Below are 16,462 nucleotides of genomic sequence, written 5' to 3'. Positions count from 1 at the left end.
TATGTGCTTTTAGGAGGCATCTGGCTCTCTTTTTTTAAGAGATGAAGTATTTCTGGGCTAGAAATGACACATGGCCTACTCTGACCATGTTTTTTATGGTTTCTCATATTTAGACTCTAACCTCAATCAATCTTACTGCAAGTTTCAGGACAGATATGATGCTCATTTATTAATAGTATCAAAATCAAAGGATATATACATAATGCTAGAGACCAGTGATTCCCAAAGCTGGTCTGCAAAACAACATTAGCATCTGTGGGTCTTCAGAGAAATGAGAAAAAAAGCAAAAAAAAAAAAAACAAACAAACAAACAAAACACTTGTTCATGAGTATTTCAGAAAGCTAAATTTATTCAATTCAAAGGATTGCCTTTTATTCTGAGGTTATGTCCTTCCCATTTTTTTTTCATTTATTTTATTATTTTGGTATTCAAATGGCCTTTCTTTATAAAATTCTGAAAAACTATTTTGATTACATGCATAAAATGCAAAGGTTTGGCTATAATTAACTCCGGATCTTCTTTGCCTTTCCTGTCTCCCATGTCCCAACTTTCCTCCACCTAATGCCATTCTTGACTCCTCTTGTTCACAGCACTCCCAGACCTTAAGCATAACCTGTCAGCCTTACTCTCAAAATGTGTCCATATTCATCCACTCTCACCATCACAGTGAAGATCTAGAACATTTCCATTACTCAAAAAGTGGAATCAAGTGGCCAGTAAACATGAAAAGGTGCTCAATTGCATTAGTCTTCAGGGAAATGCAAGTTAAAGCCGCAATGGAATATTTCTACACACCTGCCAGAACAGCTAAAGTCAAATGGCAGGCAATACCAAGTGTTGCCAAGAATGTGGAGCTGTCATATATTGCTGATGGCTATGTAAACTGATACAACCACTTTGGAAAACTGTTTCTCGGTGTCTACTAAAGTGAATATACACATACCGCATGACCCGGCAAGTCCACTCCTAATTATAGCCCCTGTAGATGTCTTTACCAAAAAGACATACACAGGGATGTTCATGGCAGCACTAAATAAATCAAATGCAAATACGTGCAAGAACATGAATGAACCTCACAAACACAATGTTGAGGGAAAGAAGCTAGAAACAAACGAATATATTATGCATGATCACGTTAATATAAAGTTCACAAACTGACCCAAAAAACTAAGCTATAGTGTTAGTAGTTGAGGTGTAATGCTTTGACTGGAAGGTGGGAACCAGGCCTTCTGAGGGGCTAGCAATATCTGTTTCTTAATCTGAGTCTGATTATACAGTGTAGTCGTTTTGTGAAAATCTATCCCACTATATCTGTGCTTTCTGCACTTTCCTATATGTTTGTAAAAACTAATGTATGGTGTTAGAAGTCAAAGAGTGGTTACTTCTGAGGAAAAAGGAGGGCTAGTGATCACAAAGAGACAACTGAGAGCTTCTGAGGGGCTGTGAATGTTCTCTTTCTTGATCCTGCATGGTGAGGACACGTGTATTCATTTCCTGATCATTTATTTAAGCTGTATATTTACAATTTGTGCATTTGATGTGTATTATAATTTTAAAGTTTTTTTAAAAATAACTGTGGTAATTTCACATTTTTTCCTATCAGCTATAGATCATCCTAGGAATAACCTCAATAAACATTTGTAGCCATAGCCTACTCTTTTGTTCCATGCTTATTACGTGCCCTTTTCTCTTTTGTGCACCACTTAAAATCTGGCTTCCTAAGAAAGTAAAGAGATGCCCTGGCCTGGTGGCTCAGTTTGATGGAGTGTCCCGTACACCAAACGGTGGCAGGTTCAATCCCCAGTCAGGGCGCATATAAGAAGCAACTGATCAATGTTTCTCTCTCTCTCTCCTTCTTTCTCTCCCTCTAAAAATCAATGAAAACATATTCTAGGGTGAAGATTAAAAAAAAAAAAAAAGGAAAAGACAACACAGAACAGGAGCAAATGTTTGCAAATCACTTAGCTGATAAAAGATTTGTACACTCAATAATAAAAAGACAATGTTTTAATAAGAAGAGGCTCTAAACAGACATTTCTCCAAAGAAGACATATAAATAACCAATAAACAATGAAAAGAGGCTCAACATCATTAGTCATTAAGGAAATGCAAATCAGCAGATGGGAGGGAGATTGCTGGAAATGGATAAAAAGGGGAAGGCATTAAGATGTGCAAATTTCCAGTTATAAAATCAGTCAAGGGGAAGTAAAGGACTGCATAGGGAATATAGTCAATAATATTGTAAGAACCATGTATGGTGTCAGATGAGAAGTAGATCGCTTCATAAGTTATATAAATGTCTAACCACTATATTGTACACCTGAACTAATATATCAACTGTAACTTGAAATAAATTAAAGAAGAAATAATTTATTTTAAAATTTATTTTTTTAAAAAGGAAATGCAAATCAAATGAAATACCACAATGAGATACCGCTTCACACCCATTAGGATAGCTAAAAGAAAAGGCCAGCTCAGCAACAAGTGTTGGGAAGGATGTGGACGAACTGAAAGCTTCATACACTGCTTGCTAGTGGGAATGAGAAAGGGGACTGCTACTTTGGAAAACAGTCTGGCAGTTTATCAAAAGGTTAAACATAGCCCTAACCGGTCTGCTCAGTGGATAGAGTGTCGGCCTGCGGACTGAAGGGTCCCAGGTTCAATTCCAGTCAAGGGCATGTATTGGTTGCGGGCACATCCCCAGTTGGGGGTGTGCAGGAGGCAGCTGATCGATGTTTCTCTCTCGTCGATGTTTCTAACTCTCTATCCCTCTCCCTTCCTCTCTGTAAAAAAAATCAATAAAATATATTTTTTTTAAAAAAGGTTAGAGTTACTACATAAGCCAGCAATTCCATTCATAGATATATTCCCAAGAGAAATGAAACACGTGCACACAGACTTATGCATGAATAGAGGCATTATTCTTAATACCCAAAAAGTGAAAACAATCCAAATGTCCATCCAAATGTCATAAATGAATTAACAAAATGTTATATATCCATACAATGGAATATTACTCAGCAATAAGAATTAAGAACTGATACGTGCTCACGAAAGACCACATATTACATGATTCCATTTACATGAAACACCCAAAATAGGCAAATCTATACAGACAGAAAGTACATTAGTGGTTGCTTAAGTCTGAGGGGAGGGGAAGGGGAAGTGAGAGCTAAAAGACATGGGTTTCTTTCTGAGGTGATGAGGATGTTCTAAAATTGACTGTGGTGATAGTTGTACATAGCTGTGAATGCACTAAAAACCATGGAACTCTGTACATTTTAAATGGGCTAATTCTATGGCATGTGAATCATATACCAATAAAGCTACTTTTTAAAAATCTGGCTTCTTCTGCAATGGCCCTAAATAGCAGTGCTGCCATCTTCAGAAGCGGGCCCCATTTTTGCTCATTAGTGTGATTAGAATCCTACAGTCACAACATTTGTTTCTTAAAGTTTTCCATCCATCTAGATGAAACCATATTCCTTCTCATAGTTCTGCTGGCCTTGGAGGTACACTGCATTTTCTCTGAACTTTGTGAAATCTCTTTCTAAAATTCTAGGCCCTAAGACTCTTCCATCATGAAGAAACTCCAAGATGAAACAGCCACTTTCACCCAAATTCTCGGCATGAATCAGTCACAATTTCCACTTTCTACCTTCTAAAACTGGAATTACAAATAAGCCAGATGTCTCCATTTACAGGGTGTGACTTCCACAAATACATAGGGAGTTGAAATGCACCACTGACAAACTACCTTATTCCTGCACCAGCTTTGAACTTACACACATTTATTCAGGGATGAGTTCAAGATTAGGCTGTGGGAATACAAAGTTGCAAAAGACGTAGCCCTGGCCTTCAAGGTAATGGAAGGAGCAAACACAGAAAAATAATTTTAATACAATTTGGCAAAGCTCCCCCAGCTTCCCTCTACCTTGGTATTTAAAAAGTAAATTGTAATTTTCTGTTATTCATCTGTCAACTTGGTTGCTTTCATGAGGATGGATGGTCCCTTTGGGTCTCAAGACTAACAGTGCCCTGAACATAGGAGAGCTTCCAACAAACTGTGACTTGAACTGTGTGTGAATGAAAAGCATGTATGCCAGGAGAACCAAGTATCTCCCACAGAAGTACCCATCCTGCCCCCTTAATCTCTGCTCACTGTTACAAACCCCAACCACACCGGGTCATAGGACAGTCCTTGCTGAGGCTGGCAGGTAGCAAATTAAAACAGGAAAATACCCAAACTGATTCTTCCCTCTGCTCCCTTCCCTCTTCCCCATCTTAGCTCTTGGCTTTCGTAGCCCTAGCCTTCCCCCATCAGACACCCAGGGAAAATATTAAGGACTAGAGGCCCAGTGCATGAATTCCTGCACAGATAGGGTTCAGCTGGCCCGCCCCGATCAGGGCCAATCAGGGCTGGGCCAGCTGGTGGGAGGGACCCTGGGTGGTGGGCAGGCCAGCCCTGCCCCTGGTCGAACTCCCAGTGTAACTTCAAGTCTAGGGGACAATTTGCATATTAGCCTTTTATTATATAGGATGACCTCACAAAGACAGCTACCCCAGAGATGGGATTTTCCTATATATGCAGATGAACCTTATTTTACAAATCCAAGAACCCACCATTATAACCCAAATGAAGTTGATCTCTCAGTCAGGGTCCTTAAAAATCCAAGGGAAGAGAATAGGAAACCAGAGGAGCTGGGAGGCTTGTAAGAAGGAAGGATGGGTAGTTGACACCTATTGTGTGTGTGCTGCCAAACAACTAACATCCTAAGAGCTCCCATCTACTGGCACTGAATCCAAACTGTGAGAAGGGCTTCATGTACATTGTCTCATTTCATGGTGACAATAACCTTGTGAATTAAGCATCATCACTGTCCCTGCCTTAAAAACTAAGACAACCCTAGCCGGTTTAGTTCAGGGGATAGAGCGTCAGCCTGTGGACCAAAGGGTCCTGGGTTCGATTCCTGTTGAGGGCATGTACCTGGGTTGGGTTGCAGGCTCCTCCCAGGCCCACACCCTAGTCAGGGCCCGTGCAGGAGGCAAATCAATCAATGTGTTTCTCTCACACTGATATTACTGTCTTTTCCTCTCTTCCACTCTTTCTACAAATCAATGGAAAAATATCCTAAGGTAAGAATAAAAAATAAAACTAAGACAGAAATTAACGAATTACCTGAGGTCACACCAGTAGGATGGAACCCAGGTCTCTGGTCCCAAAGCTTGCCAATTATTGTGTAACCCAGACAAGCAACTTAGCCTCTGAATCCATTTTCTAACTTTAAACTAGAAAAATGAGGAAAATCACCCTGGCCAGGGTGGCTCAGTTGGTTAGAGTGTCATCCCAATATGCTAAGGTTGTGGGTTTGATCCCTGGTCAGGGCACATACAAGAATCAGCCAATGAATGCATAAATATGTGGAACAACAAATCAATGTTTCTTTCTCTCTCTCCCCCTCTCCTCTCCTCTTCTCTCCTCTCTCCTCTCTCTCTCTCTCTCTCTCTCTCTCTCTCTCTCTCTCAAAAAAAAAATAAATAAAAATAAAAAATGAAAGAAAAATGAGGAAAATCCGTTCCTCAAATGCAATGAAATTAAATGAGACAATATATCAAAATAAACAGTGCTAGTACCTAACAGACTCTCAAAAATAAAATTGTTTCTTTTCTTGCTTCTCCTGCTATGAACTCTCTTAGCCTTAACCCATGGTCATGCAGTGGACACACTGTAATTTGTAAATCATCTCTCACATCCTGTCCTAAAGGGCAGGCTCTGTCTTACGCATCTAGAATAGATTAAAACAAAATTAATGTTTGAGAAAAGCATTTGGAATGCCAACTACCATTTTACAAAGTTTTAGGACACAACACACTTGTAATTCGGGAACTATGCGCAGAGAAATCTAAGGTCGACACTGCTGCTGGGGTTTTTCCCCAAAGTTTTCTTTCTGAGAAATCCCAGGAACCTTCCCTCAGGCTGCTGTGTTTGATGTCATAGTCCCCCACAGAGCAAACACTGCTGTTTTCCGGGGGCCTCATGCCTCCTCCCCAACAAATTCCACCTTAAAGCCCTTTTTTACTGGACAGAGCTCTATGATTTGCTTATTCTTAGAAGCCATTTTGAAAAGACAAGAAACATGAAAAAACAATGGTGATGGTATTACTTGGGTGGTAGAAGGATGGATGACTTTTTTCTTCTTCTTCAGACTTACTTATATCTTCCAAACTTTCCACAAAGCCTTATGCAATGTGTTCATAATAATAATAAAAAGTAGACAATACATTTAAATTTCATTCATCTCCTGTTGGACATGTTTCCCTCAATTCTTCCCAAGTTCCCTGGAGAGCTGGAAGCATCTTTCAGAAGAGAACTGCTAAACTTTCTGCACAGCACTCAACACAGTCCCTCATCCACAGCAGGTGCCTGGCACAAAACAGCTCAGTAAGTCTTTGCTGGGTGAATGATGAATATGCAGGTAATACTTGGAAACAGACTTTGCCGACGGATGGTGGGTGGACCAAGGTGAAATGTGGCATGCCCTTAATGGACTTAGATTATTGCAATTATATATCATTATTAAAAAAGAGAGCTTTCAAATAATCAAAGCAGTTAAACATGAAAGACTGCAACCTGAAGACAAGGTGAACCGCTCAAGGTGATTTGTTGCTGCAGTGGTCAGTCAAGGACAGGCCAGTGAACAGGCCTAAGGTCCTTGCACATCTTGCCGTAATGAGGGCACCCAGAACTGAATTCCTTAAATAGCCTCTGAGCTCTCTGCCCCATTTAGAAGGCACATCGTGGCCCTGGTCAGCCACCAAAACTTAACAATACTTCTAAAGATTAATCTTTGTTCTTAAGATTAAATAATAAGCCTAAATCCTACAGCAAACGGGGGATTAAGATAAAACCACCCCAGCCATGTTATTACGCCACCAACAATCTTTATCTAATAAACCAAAGCAGAAAATCTTGAGGATTTATTTAACAGGAAAGAGAAATCTGAAATATTTGGTTTGCAGAAATGACCTACACATAAAGCTTAAAGAAGGGTACAATAAATTCAATAAACCTATAAGGCCCACAATTCATTAGAAAAGTTAAGGTAGTAAAAAATGTTCTTCTTTTTCACCATGATCTAAGTTAACTAGGTTAACTTTTACTAGTGACTTTGATACCTTTTCGCAGTCCGGGACCCCCTGGGGAATGTCCAACTGCCGGCTTAGGCCCGCTTCACCTGCTCACTGCTCCTTACTGCTTGGCTTGCTTCTCCTTAGCGCTGCTGCGGAGGCAGGAGAGGCTCCCACTACTGCCACTGTGTTCACCAGCTGTGAGCCTGGCTTCTGCCTGAGCAGCGCTCTCCCTGTGGGAGCGCACTGACCACCAGGGGGCAGCTCCTGCGTTGAGCGTCTGCCCCCTGGTTGTCAGTGCGCATCATAACGACTGGTCATTCCACCGGTTGTTCCGTCAATCATTCTGCCGCTCAGTCAATTTGCATATTAGGCTTTTATTATATAGCTTAGGAAAGGAGCAAAGGGGGAAGCCAGACATTATAGGCATGTCATTTGGGCAACTTCACCAGGAAGCTGCAATTTCATACTCCCCAGGTAACCACCAGCCCATTCCCCACAGATCACTGGGGTAAGGAGTCCAACAAAGGAGATAGATACATGCACAGTGAAGTTGGGGTGACTATGGGAGGTGTCTGTCAGTGAAGCTGGGGTGACTACAGGTGTCTTTCACGGGCTTGCATTAGTTCCACTCAGTCTAGTCAATGATCTCTGGGCCAAAATGAGTAGAACCAATGCAAGCCCATGAAAATGTGGAGATACATAATCCCCCAAAGGAGTTCACTCTCTTGGCTCATGGGGCTTTCTTGTTCCTGTTTCTTTGTTCCCTCCAAGCCATGTGGCCATGCGGACCCCTCATGCAATGGACTGATGGACTGCAAATGGGAACACAAACTACACTAGCCTGATGCTGGACTGGACTTGGCTCCAGCATGAGTGACAACTCTGGACATTGACTCTGATTCTAGCTCTGCTAAAGTCACTTCTTCTTTGGGAGGACAAAGGCAAATGGGACCTCGGAAACTCAGGGGTTTGAGTCCACTGGAATAAAGCTTTCTACAATATTGGATACTCCCATGTGAGTCTCAGAAAATTCTTTTTCTGGGGATATCACAAGAAGCCCACAGCAGGGATAAGGATCTCTCTACACCTATAACAACTTTAATTCTGTTTGATGAATTCAGTGCTTCCTAGAACACAACTGATTGCCAAGATTGATCTTACACCTGTTTTTGTATTTTTAATTAACTTCAGTTCATCAACTTCTCTTTTAAAACCTATATATTTCTAATATGCTTCCAGACTCTTAAGATACTTATTTCAAAAGAGAGCACATGCAGACTTCATGACAGCATGATCATATTAGGGCCATAACCGGAAGTCAATGATAAGATGGCTTCACCACAGAATCCATGCTGCAAGATGAGAAAGAATTCCATCAAGAATATAAATTTCTCACATGTCCTGTCTTGTCTTCAGTTGGGAAGTAAAGTTAAGGTGTTCTTACTAGGAAAAAAATTCTGTGGTTATTACAAACTCTGTGAAGATTTATATTTATTTCATCACAACTACAGATCTTTACATTTTATCTAGCAATTTGTACTAGAAACATCTGCAACTCCAGGCCTTGAACTTCTCTAGCACGTGTGAGCCCAACATGAGGCTGTTTCCCAGATTTCAGCTAAGTTCAGCTGGTCAGAGAGAACATTCAATGATAACCATCAACTTGACTCCACTGGAAGGGAGAAAATTAAACATATTATCCAAGAATTTTCCCTAGGAGTCTGAGATACTTGCTCTTCTTCCCCTCCTATAAGTTTACTCATCTACCACTTAATGTTTCTCAGTAAAGCCAGCAACAGAAGGTGAGAGAAATTAAAGAAATGGTATCACTCCTGTGAGGACCCCTGGAGAAATGCAAACAGATAGTCTGAAAGCTAGGCAAGTTACTAACCTTTCTAAGCTCCAGTTTCACTGTCCTTTAAATGCTGATGGTATCTATTTAACAGGAATTTCATAAGGATAAAATGAGATGGTATAAATAAAGAACCTAACATAGAATTAACTATTGGTAAAGTTCAGCAAAGATATTTATGATCATTATTAACTGAGAACTCTGGAGGTCACCTTGACATGCCAAAGTCCTACAACAGATACATGGAGGGGGAACACACCAAATGGGTCACATGCCAGTTTTGGGAAATCCTGATCATAATTGAAAATATAATAAACAGCCCCTGACTCTCCACTGTGGATCAACACAGATGAATGATAAAGTGCATACCAGGCTTAAAAATCTACCAGTAAATCCTGGCCAGGTAGCTCAGTTGGTTAAAGCATCGTCTCAATAGCCAAGGCCGCAGGTTAGATCCCTGGTCACAGTACACATAGGAATCAACCAGTGAATGCATAAATAGAACAAGAATCCATGTTTCTCTCTCTCTCTTTTCCTCTCTCTCTCTAAAAAATTAATAGGTAAATAATTTCTTTTTAAATCTACCAGTAAAACCAGGATTTCATTGGGAAAATGGGTGGAGAGCATCTATCATCAGTGTGGCATAGTGTTTAAAACAAATGACCAGTTAACAAACAGGGTGATGGTCATTACTACCCTATCATATGTAGACAGGCTTTCTGGCATTCCAAACAATAAGATACATTCTATGCACACAGCTAAAACATGACTGCACTAGACAATTTCTCAACTCAGTAGATGCTGCAATATACCTATATATATAAAAGCCTAAGCGACCGGCTAGCCATTCAACCATCCAACCGGTAGCTATGATGCACACTGGCCACCAGAGGTCAGACGTTCAATGCAGGAGCAGCCGAGCTGCGGTGACTTGGCAGCTGCGATTCTCGGGTGACACACCCAGAACCAGAGAGGAGGGAGCCCGATTCCAGGGTGCATCACCCAAGAACCGCCCTCTTGCAATCCGGGACCCCTCGGGGGATGTCGGAGAGCAGGTTTCGGCCTCATCCCCACAAGCCAGGCCGAGGGAACCCACCAGTGCACGAATCCATGCACCAGGCCTCTAGTGTTACTATAAGAAGAAATTCTATAACAGGAATTCAACATCCTCGCTCCCACTCAGAGTCCCAATGTCTATCTTGCAGCCTGTTATAAAGATTAGCAGTAATGTGACATGAAGTGCCTGGCATACTGGGTACTCAGCAAATGGTAGCCAATGTTAATTTATTAGTAGGAAACAACAAAAATCAAAAGGCTGAATCTGCCATGAAGCAACTATAGATAGAACGGCTCCTTTTCAACCAATAAGTTAAGCTGTCTAAAAACAACTGGATAAACAATATAAGTGACAAGCTTTACAACGAGTAAACCAGTAAACAGCAGGCTTACCACCCCAGAATAAATGCCAATGTGTCCCTACAAAATGAGAAATCGTCCCTATCTTCAAAAAATCCACATCTTCCTGACAAGAAATCACATGGTTTCACCCATCTTCTTCATTCCCCCTTGACTCTAGGTCCTTTGAAGGCAAAACCCATAACTTTACATGGTCACACATGCAGACACTCAATATTTGGTAAATAAATGAAACACTCATAGGATCTCAAAAGTTTCCAAACCTGACTTCACAGACTACTTAATCTAAACTTGCCAAAAACTGAGAATCTGTACTTAACATGCTCCCCAGGTGATTGTGACACTATAGAGTCTGAGAACTGCTACTCTCATTGAACCCCCATGAATCATCTGAATGCCCTTTACAATGACCCCATCCAAAATGATCTAGCCTGTGCATACCTGTCATCCCTGCATGCAGCTCTGCTAGAAAAGTTCTTTCAAATCTATATTCACTCATTGTTCTACCCTGTGGAGTCTGAGAAGACAAAGGTAATCTCTCCTCTTTCCACATGACAGACTTTCAACTCTTCTGGCAATAGACAATGTCCCTTCTGAGTCTTCTAAAGGCTACACATCCTTGATGAATCATGCATTATTAAATGCTAAGCTCTTTAAGTATATGACAGTACAACAGCATTTCAGCAAAGGGAGAAATCAAGATGAGTTATAGAAACCAGAAAGATATCAGTGAAGAGGTGGGTCTTGAAGGATGAGAAAGATATACATAAAACTAGAGTTCTGGGGCTGGTATGGCATCAGTGGGGATAGGAAGACAAGATAATGGTAAGGAGCATGATATGCAGGGAAGGGGATAAGAGAGATGAAGCTATGCGTGAGAAACTTAGTAGATTTTACACATATTTTTAATGGAATAGAACAAAATTGGAAATGAACAAAGGCTCAAAGGAAATCACAATAGTTGGGGAGAGGAGAAAGCAGAGGCCCAGCGTATGAAGGCAGAGACAAAGTCTTAAAAAGGCAAAAGAAATCAGATAAACAGGAAAGGAGAAACCCAAGAGAAAGGTCACAAAAGCACGCAGGAAAGTGTGAGTCTGATGTGGAGAGGTACTGGAACCACTTTAATTCCTCCAGGGTGGCACCTGAACCTAAGTGACACATTAGATTTAATCAGACAAGATGGACTGGAGGTGGGGCAGCAGGAGTCAAGGAGGTCAGAAAGGAGACTGCTACAGCTACCTATAAACGTCATGGGTCTGTTCTTAGATGGTGGCAATGAAACTAAGAGAAGTTGAAAACAAGAATCAAGTCAAAAGAAAAACATAGCAAGGCATGGTTCCAGACCAGACCAAAGGTAAAAGAAAGAGAAGAATCAGAGATGATTTCTAAGAGGTATCTGTAAAATTCAAGGAAGAAGCAGACAAAGGTAAGGCAAGCAGTGGATTAGTACCCGGGTGGCTCCTCGCTCTACACACACACACACACACAGTAATGTGATTTTCCTATTTTCTCTGGTACCAACACAGGCTGTAGTTTTTGTGTCAGCAGACTGGGAATATCTGGTTTTGAATCTGAAATCTGTAACATTAACACCAAAGTTAGGTTCTTTAAAAAAAATTAGATGTGCTTCGATAGAGCTAGGTAAAAGAAGCTAGTCACAAAATACCACAAGTTATATAAACCATCCAGAATAGGCAAATCTATAAAAACTGAAAGAGGATTAATGGTGGACTGGGGGTGGGGAGGTGGGCAGGGGTTGGAAGGAAATGGGAGTGACTGCAAATGGGGATTGGAGTTTCTTTTTGGTATAATTAAGATGTTCTGACATTGTTTATGGAGATGGTTACACAATTCTACAAATGTACTCAAAACTACTGTGTACAGCTGAAATGGGAGAATTGTATAGTAAGTAAAACTCAATAAAGGTGTTATAAAAAAAAAAAACTTAGGAACCCATGAATAGGTACTATGACTTCAGAAACTTAGCATATCTCCCCCATAAAAATGACTATTAATACTCCAGTTCAAATAAAAACCATCAGGCGATTTGGAAAATATTACAAGACATTTTAGAAAGTCTAAGTAAGTTACATTCCTTCTAGAAGCATGAAGAAGATAGAGATTTAAACATATACATTGCTTTAAAATTATTTCTTACAATTTATCTAAATATTCTAATATGTACTTCAAAAGGACAGACAATGGCACGGGTTTTTTCCCAACAATTATGTCAAGTGATATTACACTAGATACCTATGGTTCAGTTTTTTAGAAGCTGAAATAAAATAATGTATAGTAAGACAATTCAGTGAAAAGTAAAAGATTATATAACTTAGCAATTATCAAGCAGATGAGTAAAGTTATTTTATAAATTTGAGGATCTGACAAAAACCCTAATATAGAGAGATGTCCTCATTTGAAAGATACCAGAGAATAACCCAAATAATTTCTGCCTCCACCATATCTCCTAACAAATATAGCTCCTGTTACACTGACACATTCCCTCCTTAAAGGCATTGCTGCCCTCTTTTCACTGAACACCTAGAATACTCACTTAGAGTTCCCAACGATTGTCAGTTATTCATAAACATGTGTCAAGCACTCAAGGGCACATAATTTCACCTTCTAAGTCACATAACCTGGGCAAAGACACCCAATACCCAACTGAATCTTGTAGATCAGCATTTTTCAACCTTTTTCGTCTCATGGTACACATAAAGTAATTACTAAAATTCTGTGGCACACCAAAAAATATATTTTTGGCCAATCTGACAACAAAAAAAAGTACATTTTGATTTATTCACACTGGATGGCTATTGTTGTGCTGGCTGTTGTCAGCTTTTTATTTGACAATCTAAGCCTTAGATTCTAAGGGGAAAGAGGTCAGTGCCCCTGACTAAACAGTCAGGTATTGCACCTATTAAGAATTCCTGCTGCCTCTTGCAGCTCGCCGGGTGAAAATCGCTATTGTAGACGGATGATGAAATGAGCAGGGCAGTGAAGAAAGAGCAGTAGTGTTTCTGCTCAAACTGCCTCATGGATGAGAAGAACCAAGAATCAGCACCATATCTCTTGACTGAAGAGGTTCCTAAAGCAACATCTCACTTTTGGGAAGAAGCCAATTATCAACAAATACTGCATTTTAAGGAAACAACTATGGATTACGACCTCTAAGGAAAGACATTTAATAAATTCAAAATACCATTGATTGAAATGTAAGACTGATGCTTTCAACATTTTTTTAAAATATATTTTATTGATTTTTCACAGAGAGGAAGGGAGAGGGATAGAGATTTAGAAACATCGATGAGAGAGAAACATCGATCAGCTGCCTCCTGCACACTCCCTACTGGGGATGTGCCCGCAACCAAGGTACATGCCCTTGACCGGAATCGAACCTGGGATCTTTGAGTCCGCAGGCTGACGCTCTATCCACTGAGCCAAACCAGTTAGGGCTCAACATTTTTACATGTATCTTAAATAAATTTTAATTCAGTGGGTACAAATATATATTTAACATATTTTACCTGCTTGTAAGCAATCAAAAACAAACAAACAAAAAAAAAAACCTAGGATCACACAGAGAATGGTTTCCCCAATAAATCTAACTTATGAGATCTTACTTGTCAGCTGAGCTAAGTTATGGGAAGCTTAAAATAATAAAGACTTTGAGAAAAGACAGGGCCTTTTTGTTTTCCTATTACAATATCCTCCCACTTAAATAAAATTACTTTTGCCTGAAACCATGTTTATTAAGGGGCAAGTCTGATGCCACACATGTAGTGCCCCAATGTCTTTAGACAAAATAAAGCCCACGACACCCTGGAAGGAACCGAAATGTTAAGTTCTTCCAGAAGCTGCCAGGAGTCACAGCATGGATCACAGAAAGCATTTCCATCTATTCGGAGAGAAAGCATTTGGAAGGCAAATGCTAAATTTCCACAATACATTCTGGCCTATGAATTTAGTAGCTCGAAAGAGACCACAAAGTACCTAAGATGGTAACAGTGTACTTTCCAGAAATAATATCACCACCATAGGACATAACTTTAGAAGCTTTAACTTTTTTTATCTCATTTGATCTCAAGAATTCTGAGAAGGGCAAATTCTTTCCCCATTTCACAAGTGAAAAAAACTGAAGCTCATGAAGATTAACAGACCTACCCCGCTGCCAACTTGACTTCTCCACTTGCACATCCACTGGTATCGCATACCCAACATGTACAAATCAGCACTTAATTCCCCACCCAAACCTGCTCCTCCAGTCTCTCCCATTTCAATACATGGCACCTCCATTATTTCAGTCATTCAGCCAAAAACCTTGGTGCTATCCTTGACTCCACTCTTTTTCACCCCACATCATCTCACCCTTAGCCCCACTTGGGTTATGCCAAGAATCCAGCCACTTCTCATCACCTCCACCATTGCTATCATCACATCTCATCTATATTATTGTTAGAACCCAGTATCTCCCTGCTTCCACCTTTGCCTCCCTTTGCCCTTCCCCGCCCTCCCCTTCCCCCCCACACACACCTCATTCTATTCTCTACACAGCAATTTTATCCTTTAAAAACATCAAAGGGGTCAGATCAAACCCCTTTGTTCCGTCTAGTGGCTTCCTATCTCACTCAGAGTTGCTCACGACTGTATATCCAGGATGAGAACAGTATTTGCCATCTAGAAGGTACTCAATGAATGTTGCTGATCAATAATGAAAGAAAAAAATGGCCCCAGCCACAGAGCCAGAACTACAACAAATTTTCCAATGTTCTTTGGTGACAATGAGGCCAGATTCCCAACAGCCAACAATCCACAGGAGGGAAAAATTTTTAAGTTTTACTTTGCATAACTGAATCTTGTAACACATAAACAATACTCTGTTGAATTTCTAACAACAAATTAAAATGAAATTATCATTTTATAAAGACACAAAAACTCACACTGGGCTATCTGAATCTCACATATTTGCAGCATGGACAATTGCCAGCTAATGATCACAGTGCTGTTACTAAGATCTTCAGTGTGACTTCTGCACCCCGTGACATGTGTCACCATATCTCAAGACTATCACACACATAAGTGATATGAGCCCCCAAAAGATTCGGAATTGAGCACATAGGAGAGGTGATAAGCATTTCTAAATCTCCCACACTGGCACTATATCAATCATCTGAAATAGGGTGTTAAAAGTAACAGCAGAAAGGTTAGATTCAGAACTTTCTTCTACCAAAAATTCAAGGAAAGACTCTCAATGTTGAGTTAAAATGTTGATTTTTTCTCAGATCTGAGTGAAATTATGCTAAAATGATCCAGCATTATAGAATTTTCCCACTAAAATGTTTTAAAGTTAAAAGCAAAAACTCTATATTTCTATTTCTTTAGGTTTTTTCAAAAACATTTCTACTATATGCAAAAAGCCCCCAAATCTCTCTAAAACACACTAATAAATTCACAGAATTTTAACAGTTGGCCTTCAAGGAAACTTAATTCAACCATCAACCTTCTTCCTTTTACACATGAAAAGATTATCTGGTATATCGTAAGTGCACATTGAAAATTTGTTACATGAACAAATGAACAAATGAAAGAAGATCCAAAAAGGGTATATGGCTCTTTTAAGATGTGATAATTATTGGAAAAATCCAGAATTAGCCAAAACGAGGTTTCTATATTCTCTAGGTGCAGGAGTGAAAGAAGAAACCAAGATTTTAAAACCTTATTTGGTTCCTCAGGAAAACCTTAACCAGATTCATTAGAGCCAGTTTCCTTTATTTGTTACTTAGAAAAGCACTTGATAAAACAAATTTAGCCAAGACATCTCCTTGGAAACCAAAGGCAGAACTGTCTAGTGTTTCTTTCTTCCTCTACACAAAGAATATTTAATGTGGGGCTATTTTCAACTACAATTGTTTTATACCAGAAGTAATACAGGTGCCCTTTGACTAAAAGAAAAATCCAACCAGATGAGAGGATAGAACACTGAAAAGGACCACACAAATCCCTAGAAGAGTATCCGCCCCATGAGAACAGGAATCATGTATCTATCCTTTCGTCACTAGAAG

The 16,462-nt window shown here is 39.9% G+C and overlaps 1 protein-coding gene across 19 annotated transcripts in view; it reads right to left on the bottom strand.

Moving 5' to 3' along the window:
• SIPA1L1 (signal induced proliferation associated 1 like 1) overlaps positions 1-16,462 on the bottom strand; it is a 322,135-nt gene that overhangs the window by 295,151 nt on the left and 10,522 nt on the right. The window lies entirely within an intron of this gene.

Source organism: Myotis lucifugus, unplaced genomic scaffold (genome assembly GCF_000147115.1).
Source record: "Myotis lucifugus unplaced genomic scaffold, Myoluc2.0 scaffold_207, whole genome shotgun sequence".
NCBI classification, from domain to species: domain Eukaryota; kingdom Metazoa; phylum Chordata; class Mammalia; order Chiroptera; family Vespertilionidae; genus Myotis; species Myotis lucifugus.
Note: the sequence above shows the minus strand (reverse complement) of the source record. Positions and strands in the feature narration are given on the sequence as shown.